Source organism: Dermatophagoides farinae, chromosome 1 (genome assembly GCF_024713945.1).
Source record: "Dermatophagoides farinae isolate YC_2012a chromosome 1, ASM2471394v1, whole genome shotgun sequence".
Classification (NCBI taxonomy): Eukaryota; Metazoa; Arthropoda; class Arachnida; order Sarcoptiformes; family Pyroglyphidae; genus Dermatophagoides; species Dermatophagoides farinae.
The window spans coordinates 1352079-1364533 of NC_134677.1; positions in this window are offsets into that span (position 1 = coordinate 1352079).

The window sequence follows — 12455 nt, forward strand, 5'->3', positions numbered from 1 at the left end:
CATACATCGTCATTGAAAGGCATTATTTTGGTTTTAGTTTTTTTGTGGTGGTGGTGGTGGTGGTGGTGGTGTTTGCTGTGCCATTGGCAATTTAAATTGATTTATAAAATTAATGATGATGGTGGTGGTGGCGGTGGTGAAATTCATCAATTTGTATGTGAAACAAGTGTAAACGATACATGTGTAAATGATCATGACATGGTGTTTTTTTTTTCTTTACTGATTTCTGGTTGTTGTTTTTTTTTTTTTTTTTTTTGGTTTCGTTTCAAATGGACCGGTATTTTTTCCCATTACCATTAGGTCAATGGTAAAACCAACAACTGGATTTATATATTTTCATGAACATCATAATCATTAGCTACAGAACATTGACCAGCAGCAGAATGAAAAAAAAAATATATAGACGACAAATGCTTTGAATAACAGATGTAAAAAAACCGATCAACAATGATATGAATGATTGATTAATCACTTGGCTAGTTTTTTTTCCTGTGTGTGTCTGTTGCTGAAATGAACAAAAATCATCATCAAAATCACCATTTTTTTGTGGTTTGAAAACAAAAAAAAAAAAATTTGTCAACAAAATTGTCTGTGCATTATTAGTTTGGAATGAAAAATGAAGAAAAAAAAATTATTTTTAAAATCTTTCTGCCATGCAAAAACTATTATTAGAAAACGATCAAATCAACTAACGGCTAGACACCAGACACCGGAACAACGACGACGACGACAACAACAACAACAACAAAGTTCTTTAAAAAATTTCATTTTCATAATGATGATGATGATTATATTATAACTCTTTTCATGTAATTTTAAGACTAAATAATAAGTGAATTCATTTCTATCGTTTGTTCTTTGTTCTTTGTTGTTGTTGTTGTTGTTGTTTCGGCACATATTCTATGACAACAACAACAAAAACTAAAAATATTAAGAATTTAGACGACGACAACTAGTAAGCCCAGATAATTGAATGAACAAAAAAGATTTTTTTTTTCTTTTGACGACCATAAATTATCCGTCGACGACTGCGACAGTCGAGATATATTTTGTTAATTTCTAGCTGGACATTTTAGTTTTTGTAATTTTTCTTTTTTACATTGGGCTTTTTTTTTGTCGTTGTTGTTGTTGTATAAATACAATTGATTGACCTACAACCCACCTGGAACCTATGTGTGGGAAAAAAATGGACCAAAGTGTTAATAGCCGGTATATGTGTGTGTGTGTTCTAGCCACCAGCCACATTTGGATCTTATTTTGGTACCTATAAAACACCCATTTTATTTTTATTGTCCCATTAACCCAAAAGACAACGTTTAGTACAACGACAACAACAACAACAATCGACAGGTCTCATTAATCGTGTTTGAACAATTGAATTTTTTTTTTCGTTGAATTTTTGTTTGGATTGAAAAAGGAAAAATATTTTTCCCGAATGCCCGAAAATCTTTGACCTTAATCCTTTTTGATTTGGAATTTTATTTTATTTTTGATTTTCGATTTTGTTTTGATCGATCAAGTCAAATATTTATCCACAAAGAAGAAAAAAAATATTCACTTCAACGTAATGACTGAGGAAGAATTTTGTAAATGAATCGATAATGGTGGTTGAAAGATTGATTCCGAGAATTTTTTTTTTTTATTATCAACTCAACTTATATATCTTCCAAGTGATTAATAATTTTTTTTGTTCGTTTGAATCGGATGCTCTTTAGCATAATGATTTCTTCACAAGGGAAAAGATGGAAAAAAATCACTTCATTGTCCACCATTGTGTGTGTGTGTGTGTTTATTGATATTTAGGATTTTTCTTTTTTTTTTTTGCTGCTCTTTTCTTGTTGGTAATTGACTTGAACTGATATATTTTTCTTTGGAATTCAAATTGATTTTTTTTTTGCTTCCGAAATCGGATTAATTTTTTTTTCTTTCATCCTACTACTACTGTTGAATGAAAATAAATGCTAATAGATTCTAGGATTAATCGACCACATCGTGGATCGAACGTTTTTACATCCGATCATCATTGATTGAGGAACCCTTTTCCGTTCATTATAGATTTCCAATGAAATCGATAATCATCATCACCATCATCATCATCATATATAATGAAATGACAAATACAAACACGCACGTATGCACACACAAACACAAAAAAAAACAAATAGTATTTGGTCATTATTAAGGAAATGATGACCAAAAATATGTTTGTTTGTGTTGCATTTTTTTTTCGTTTTTAGGTCAAAATAGTATATTTTTTCCGCTGCTATTTTGATGATGATGATGATAATGTGCGTTACATTACGTGAGATCATTGTTTTTTTTTGTTTTGTTTTGTACTCTCGATTATTTATTGGCATTTTCTTTTGTTTTTCTCATTTGTTACGAAATTGTTTCAACAACAACAACAATTGTGTGTGTGTGTGACATAATAAGACTGACCATTGGTCAATGGTTGTGGATATTAACAACAATGGTGGTGAAAAAAAAACTTTTTCATTTTTCATTCAAATACAAGAATATAAATTTGATACTTTGAACAGTAACAATAACAATAACAATAACCGGTCATTGTAAAGTGACCATTTATCAACATAATAATACACAATAGCTGTGTGTGTGTGTGTCTGATATTTACCATTTGGTTTGTTGTAGGTGTTGTCGTTGTTGTTGTTGTTGTTTTTTTCAAATTCAATGTTTGATCCTGAGAAATAATAATAATGTTTTCTCATCATCGATGGCTTTTTCGAAAAATTTTTTTTCCGGTTTGTTTGCTTGTTTTTTTTCCCTGTTATCATCCATATATAATGAATTTAAATTAATTGATGATGATCATCATGATGAATTGAACAACAATCATCTTAATGATCTTTTTTTTCCTTAATGATCTGATTTTTGGAAAAGAGAAGAAAAAAAAACATGAAAACCAATGAATGATTGTTCACACGCGAATCCAATCGAATATTTATATATATATATTGAAGTGGTGAAAAAATTATGTTTTTTTTCCATTCATCATTAATCATTTCAACAACAACAACAACAACGATGACGACGACGACAAAAAAAAATCTCTGATCATTACAATGACCATTGGTCAGTGGAGAAAAAAAAATGAAATGAAATCAACACAATCGTTGATCATATTAAAATCATCATTATATTTATAAATTATGAAAAATTCATAGAATACATGCATATTCCACACACTGTTTGAAAACAAACAAACAAACGAATAAATAAATAAACAAAATATAATATAAAACATGTGTATATCGATATATCGATATATTGATAATAATAAATTGCCTACGCGTGTCCATGTCGATGTCAATTGAATATAAAAAAAAATGAAAGAAAAACCTATGGAAAATTGTTTTTGTATACAATACAGAACAAACAACAACAACAACAACAACAACAAGAATGAAACAATTTGTGTGATAATGATATCAACAACAACAACAAAAAATGATCATATCTACATGTATCATATGACAAAAGTGGCGGTGGTAGTAGTTGTTGTTGCTGCTACTGCTACTGATACTGCTGATGTTATTGTTATATGAATAATAATGAATAAATAAAACGAAAAAATTGAAATTCTCACCAACCAACTCTAGCTAACCAAAAAAATCAATAGATTATCATCATCATCATCATCATCATCATTTAATATGAATGAAAACGATAATGATGATGATGATGATCCATATTTCACAGTTAATAGTCAAGAGTTTTTGTTTGTTTGTTTGCGTATGTGAAATTGATTTGAATAAATAAATGATGACAGCGGCAACAACAACAACAACAACCAGTATTCATTACCCTTTAATAATGTCAATGTTGTTTTTGTTATTCAATAGACAACAACAACAACAACAAAAAGAATTGAAAATGAAAATAATGTGAAACGGATGTGAAAACTATTACCGAATCATTGTATCGAGTGATAGAAACAAAATCTAGGAAACCTCCACCCCCCACACACACACTCAAAAACAGCAGCAGCAGCAGCCAATGCAAAAACAAAAACCTGGACCCTATCCATTATCCTTTTAGTCGAGCTAGAGAAAAAAAAACGTTGTTGAATAACCCAAACAAACGAATGAAATAAAAAAAAATAAAACTCATTTATAACCTTTTTTTTCCACTGGACCACACTGGACATTTGGCCCAGTTTTTTTTTTTGGTTCCTCTTTCTCTCTCTCTCTCTCTTTTTTGCGTTTGGTCAATTATTCATTCACACACACACACACACACACACACACACCGGCAACACTCTTAGGTCACAATCATATTCATAATCGATTGTGAAGTGGTTGTGGATAACAAAAAAAAATGAATAAACAACGTCAACACTAAAATAACGATGTTGATGATTTTCTTCAAATTCAATTCAATTCATGGCTGTTTGGACATATATACACACACACACACGCGTTTCGTGTGAATTTATTTATTTATTTGGGATCATTGTTGTTGTTGTTGTTTTTTCGCAACTTTTTTTTTCATTTCTCTTCACAATTGTGATTATTAATCACAGAAATTTGACATTTTCATATTGTTTTTTGCGTTGTCGCTACTGTTGTTGTTGTTGTTGTTTGCTACTCGTGGCCAATTTCAAGCACGTGGATTCAACAACACCCACACACACAGACACACAGTAGTGTAAAAAAAAAGTCAAGAGGTTTTCTGCTGCTGCTTTTGTTACATTTTGATTTGGTTTATTTTTTTATATCGGAATCGAAAAAAACAGAAAAAATCAGAATTCAGAGACTGTCCTGTCTTGTCTTTTTTTTTGGCGCTACCACATTCTGATTAGTTATTGAATTGAAATTGAAAAAAAAACAACAAAAACAAACCAAGTGGAATGCCCTTTAATCATCATCATCTGCAACAAGTTTGAATTTTGAGAAAAAAAAACAAACAAAAAAAATTTTCAATTTTTCCATTTGTTTTTTTTTTCTTTTCTAATTCATTGGAAAATGGCCATAATCATGATATGATGAACATCATTAACGATGTCTTGTTGTTTGATGGAGAAAAAAAAACAGCAACAAAATCAGTATAAGTGGAATAATTTCCATTGAAAAATTTTTTGTTGTTGTTGTTGTTGTTGCTGATTGTTTGTTGATCGTTTTAAAATTTTGCATAAATTTTTCTTTGGAAATTTTTTTTTTTGTTTCTCAATAACGATGATGATGTACGATGTGTGTTCATCAACACTACTACCACTGGATGGATTATTGATGGATTGGTTTTGTTGTTGTTGTTGTTGTTTTGTTTTCTTCTGTTTTTCGTCATCATCATCATTATGAAAAAAATACGTCAATAGGAGTTGTTTGTTTAGTTTTGGTTTTTTTTCATCGAAAAATAGAGAAAAAAAAATTGATCCAAAATAAACAAAACTCTTGACATAGACACACACACACACATAGACACAGCAGAAGATTATTTAGTTTTATCCCGGGAAAAAAACACCCACAAACATTTATCAGATCAGATTTATGCAATCGAAAATAAACAACAACAACAACAAAAAAAAATCGCGCGTGTGATGCGCGTGTTTTTTCGTTTTGTTTTGTTTTGTTTATGAATATAATATGGCCAGTTTAATCTTGGTCAAGTGGTCATCATCATCATTTTTTGGTTATATAAACAAACAAAAAATCAGTCCAATAATCGAATGAAAATTTTTTTTGCCGACTTTTATATCACAATATCAAATGCTAATTTTTAATAAAGATGAAAAGGAAAAAATCAAATTCAAAGAGTTTATTATTAGCTTGATAATTGTATCGAATTCATATCATTTGAATCAAATTCGGTGTGTGTGTGTGAATGTGTGTGGAGACCTGTGGGAAAAATTATAAAACTGTGTCTGTCTGTGCGTGTAAATGTTAACAAAAGAAATGGATTCATAAATATTAAATAAATGAACACACAGAAATAAAAAAAAAATTTCATTTTGTATTCAACGATTGATTTTCTATATGTGATATCCTCGTGTTTATTTGTGTGTGTGTGTGTGTGTGGTTTTCATTTATATAATCGACAGACACACACACAAACAGACAGACAATAGAAACTGATTTTAATTCCAAAATACGTTATGTTGGATTGAATCCCACACACACACACATTTGCAAAAAAAAAAAAAAAAAACACGAGTTCAATAAAGAATCAATGGAATGACATTTTGTCATCACAGATCTCATGTTACATAACATGAAATAAAAATTGCCCGTACTTTGTTTCCATTCATGATGATTACTGATTTTTTTAAATGGCCATGGCACAGAAAAAAAAACCTAGTAGCAGCAAAACAAATGATGGATTCAATTAGTTGGACACATGAACAATATGTATGGATTTTATAATTTGATAAAAAAAAATCAACAACAACAACATTGACATTGACATTGAATATTAGCCATCAGTGAACAATCATTGATTCAAAATATTTGTTGACACAATTGTTGTTGTTGTACCACACTAATTGAACATCATTCATGATGATGATGATGAGAATTGTGGTTGAAAATGAGAGAGAGATAGAGAGAGAAAAAGTTAATAATTCATAACCTAAGTTAATTTAAATTAATCGGCGAGAAAAAAAAGAATGGCACGGTTTCATTGTTGTTGTTGTTATTGCTATTGTCGTTGATGAGTGTGTGAAACTCCATAGGACCAATCATCATCATTATCAACATCATTTATCGTACATTTTTCCCGTGTTTTTCACATTTTTCGTTATCGTTTTCTTTTCTTTTTTGAACAATAGAAACAACCATAAACTGTTGTTATTGTTGTTGTTGTCGTTGTCGTTTGATGTTCAATTGTCGGGAAAATGATTTTCATCTCTCTGGATAAACATGTATAATGAGAACGCACAGAGAGAGAGAGAGAGAGAGAAAAAATATGATTTGCATCTCTTTTTTTTCATATTAAATTTTGAATTTTTTTTTTTTTTGGTCCACTTGAAAAATTTTCCTACTAATTGTTTGTCGTTTGTTGTTGTTGTTTGTAGTAGTAGTAATAGGTTGATCTTTACTGGATGGATGGATGGATGAATTGAATGAATGGATGGTGGTGGGTAGATCATTTTCATATGCCACGTGCCCATTATATCATTTTTCTTTTTTTTCCATCTTTCTGGTTATTTTTTTTTGTCATTTCAAAAATTTTCAATAATTTTTTCAGCGAGAAAAAAGAATAAAGTTCCACGATAATGACTAAAACTGAACATTTGTGGAACATTCTTTTGGTTTTCCATTTTTTTTTTTTTTTTTTTGATTGACTGATTCTTATCCGGTCATCATGGTTTATGATGATGATGATGATGATGATGACAAACACAGGTGTATTGAACATGGATCAAATTTTCATCTCTTCTCAATCATCATCGATGATGGTGGGCAATAAACATGGAAATTATTCACAATTTTATTTGATATGACATGATGAGATAAGTGGAATATTGCGTGATAAACAGGTGGTATTACTCTCAACAACAACGACAATAACGACAACAAAACTACACAATTTCATCACCAAATTTTTCATAATTATAGCCTGTATATCTAGTATTTTCCAGTAATAATAATCGATACGGATATATATATTATATATATGGTTATCCACCACCATTATGATTGTAATTGGATATTATTTCACGTTTGTTGTGATGAAAAAAAAACTTAGTTTTAGTGATCCCTGGTTTGGCTGCTCCTATCCCCTACAATTGGCCCTTAGAATTGGCTTGAACCACGAATATAAAAAACATACATTGATTGCCACTTTTTTTTTTGTTCCATCGTATCGGTGAATGATTGGCCACCAGAGAGATCACTTTAAATATTTGCCAATCACCAGAATCTGAACACCAGAAAATAAACCTTATACATTCAAAAAAAAGGCTCCACAGCTAATTGAAGACAATGTGTGATGATAACATTACATAATCGATAACAACAACAACAACAACGGACAAAATGGAAATTTTTCTCTACTTCAAGTGCAATTTCTGTTTGGAAATGGAACCCTAACAAAATGCAAAAAAAAAAAAAAATGTCATCACCCAAGAAGAATATAAGCCAGGTGACACGTAGGCGTTATTCCATTGTCACCACCACCACCACTACTACTGCTAAGCATCATCATTATTATGAATTAAGGATTGAATATGAAAACACTTGTCCTTTCCATTACCCAGAATAGAATTTTTTGAAATTGAAATCCATTTTTTTTTTCTCATTCCATTTGTGTGTGTTAGTGTGTGAGATACACTTGAAAAGTACTTTAGAAAAACAAACATTTTTCAAACTAAAAAATGATCATTATTCTAATAATAATAATCTTCTACCATGGGTTAGGCTTGAAACTAAAATGAAATTCTCCAAATAGATTTTTGTTTCATTTCATTCATTCTCTATATGGTGGAACACCAATTAAGTCATCACACAATGGGTAGTTGGAAAAAAAATTCACTCATTTCAATGAGGATTAATTGCTAGAAAAAAAAGACGAAAACAATTAGTAAATCATTCGACTTTCAAATGATGATGATGGTGATTACTTGATCTTATTTATTTGTTGAATCGATAATTGAGAAAAAGGCGCAAGCCAGCTACGATATTCTAATGAGAATAATAATCATAATCATTACGATGATGATGATGATGATGATGATGATTACTTGACATGTTCATCTGATGTGTGGGTGTGTGTGTGTGTGTTAATTATGAATATGGATTAAAGGCATTGTTTAGTTGAATAATAAAAAAAATTTAATTGTTAAATGAATTACAATGGAAACGAAAACATTATTCTGTTGATGAATAATCATGATCATCATCATCATTGAAAGTTAATGAAATTGAAATATTTTTTTTCTCTTAATGTTGGATCGAATCCAAGAATAAACCCAGTGTGTGTAGGTGGGTGTGTGTGTCAATTTGTTTGATTAAAAATAATGATGATAATGGCAATAACCCACCATGCAACCACATTGTATATCATTTTCTGGTTCCAAATGATTCATATCATTAATTTGATGATGATGATGATAATAAGCATAATTTGTTGAATAAGAATGGTGAACCAGAATGAAAAAAAAGGATTCAAATTCAACCAAAAAAAAACGAAAAACGATAATGAATTTGATACGAAAAAAACGTGATTCATTTAAGTATTTTTCTTCTGTGAATCGATATGGATTCTGTTTCAATAATCTCGCATTCTGTTTGCATGTATTAAGTAAATGACCAGAAAAATAAATAGGAAATCATGCATGCATGGACTGAAAAAAAGTAATCATCATTTGCATCTACTTGGATTTTTATTCCTTTCTTTCTTTCTTTATTCTACAAAATTTGACTATTTCTATTTCAATGCTTGATGATGATGATGATCATCGTCATCATCATCATCAAAATGATCGTTTCAAATTTCATTTGTTGATGATGATGGTGGTATGTGTTTGTCTGCTTGTATGTGTGTGTGTTCATTAATTTAATGGGTGACAATTTTGATTTCCGTTGAATGGACCGTATGTGTGTGTGTGTGTATGTGTATGTGTCGCTTTTGATATATTCTGGATACAAACAAAAATTAGATTCATTCATTGAAAGAAAGAATTTATCGAGAATAAATAAACAAACAAATTACCGCCTGTCTAAATATATGTGACTGTATGTATGCGTGATGAACCAAAAAAAAAAAGAAAAGGGAAAAAATCAACCAACGAACAAAAACAACTGATTTGACCAATCTCAAATGATCCGTTATGAAACAACTAAATGATTTGAAAATGTGACTAGGAAAAAAAACCAGAATTTGAGAATCAAAACAAAACAAAACAAAAAACTGAAGAAACAGGGGAAATAATGTCATTTACTTGCGCATATTTATTATTCTGAATGTTTTTTTTTCTGGATAAAATATTTGATTTTTAGGTGAATGTCATCGACATAACACACACACACGTGTTTCGTTCATTTTTTTCATCGAAAGGCTTAACATACACAAAATTATTAGTCAAGGCAATCTTTATCAGCTGCTGCTAATGCTGATGATGATGATGACGGTTTCATTTCATAATCATCATCATCATCATCAATATTCCGGTCATGTCCACTCGATTTGATTTCAAATCCCAGTGAAAATGAAGAAAAAAAAATTCGTGGAAAAAAACGAATATTTTTTTTCTTCTCTGAAATATTGAACTAGCTATCATCATCATCATTTCCTGAAATGGACAGAAAAAAAACACGAGTATCAAGAATAGCATAGGATTGATTCGATTATTGTTGTTGAATGTGCCCCGATTTCCGGTCATTTGGTCTTAGAAAAACAAACAATTTTGAAATGACTAAAAAAAAATCACGAAACTGTTGGTCTCTTGACAAATTTTCCAGTGAAAAAAAAATCTGATGAATTTTAATTGAAATTCGAATTGAATTGCTGCCGGATGTTTTGTTCTTTATTCTCGTTTTCTGTGCTGTGTGCATTGATGATTCTAAAAATAAATTCATCATCAACCTTGATCCTTTGTTGTTGTTATTTCTCATCATTTGAAATTGGTAGAAAATGAAATCGTATTGGTCAAATTTAAAAAAAAGAATCGATCAATTGATCGATTGATTGTATTTGAGTAGTTGATAGTAATTCTTTTCAATTGTAAATTGTATGCTGTTGTTGTTGTTGTTGTAACTTTGGAATTCTGTTTTTTTTTCATTTTCGTTTTTTATCCAATCATTGAAACATACACACACACACACACATACATACATAATATTTATAAACACGTGACATCATCAAATGGCCAACGAGAAAAAAAAATCATCATCATCATCATCATCCTCATTGATATCATTCACATTGCACGTGTTTGTCTGTATATCTCATCTCTCTCTCTCTCTCTATCACTCAGTCAAATTGTCAGTCCACATATATCGATCGATTGTTGCCATTGCTCATTTATTATTATGATGATGATGATGATGATGGTCCATTCATTGTCCGCTGTTTTTATTTCTAGATTGAAACAAAAAAAAACGAACATTTTTTTTTTTTGATCCGTTTATTTTTATTTTGAACAAAATAAAACGTTTTACCTGATCATATGGATTGCATTGAATTTTTTTTTTTTTTTTTTTTTTTTTTGATTGTCAAATGATGATTTTTCCAATTTGATCATGTTGATCCTACTCATAAAATGTGGGATAAATTGAATATTGAGTTGTTGTTGTTGTAGTTGTATACAAAATCACCATAGTAATAATTGAAATAATTTTCAAGAAGGATGCCACGTGTACAATCTATATATATATGTGAAAAATTTACAATGATGATGGTCGGTCATTTACAAAAATTTACATCCGAAAAAAAATTGAAAAAAAAAATTTGTCGACTGTGGTCAACTACAGATGATGATGGTACTTGTTATGTTTATCATATGAATTTATGAATGTAAAAAATGACAGTAGACAGTAATTAGTAAAATCATTTTTGATCATCGATGATCATCAATTATATCGAGGTGATAGACCAAAAGATTGTAGGGAACGAGGCTAACACACACATACACACACACAGACAGTAACAAAGTAATGAATTTTCTATTGCATAATATGAATACATTCATGCATATATAAAAAAAAATTATTGACTATAGTTACAAAATAGTTATCGAATCGATCATACTTATTGATTTGTGATGATGATCGATAAAGAACGCGTGCCACACACTCACCAATGACCAAATCAAATGTTTTCTCATTTTTTTTTATTCATTGAATGAATTGAATGATCGATTGATTGTACATATATTTTTTTCACTTATTCGCAAATGAAAAAAAAACAATAAATTCTTCAATTTGTTGTTGTTGTTGTTGTTTTTTTTCTCTCTACAATTTACTAGTCTGAGGTTTATGGTTTTCATTGGAACAAAAAAAAAAAAAAAAAACATTTCACTTTTGTTTTGTACACCATCACCATCATCTAAAAATCTTTTCTCCTTTTTTCTTATTATTTTTCTGAACTAATTTCTTCAAGATTTTTATTTTTTCTTCACTGCTGCCATAGATCGGGTTAAATGTGTGCATAAATTATCAGTCTAGCAAAGTATTCAAGTATAATGGGATTTCAGTGAAAATTTTTGTTTTTGTTTTTTTTTCGTTGGAAAAAAGAAAATTTGTCGACAACAGCAAAAAAAATTTTTTTTTTTTTTTTTGGTCTTTTGTTCACTCATTCACTCTCATATTTCATCATTAAACAACCATTTTCATTTTGATACATTGTATCCAGACACATTAAATTACCAAATGAAATTATGGCAGCTCATTATTGTTCATTTCTAATTTTCATTTTTTTTTTCTGCAAACACATCTGGACCATCATCATCATAAAACCACAACATAATAATCTTTATTATTAAGATGGAAACTAATCTT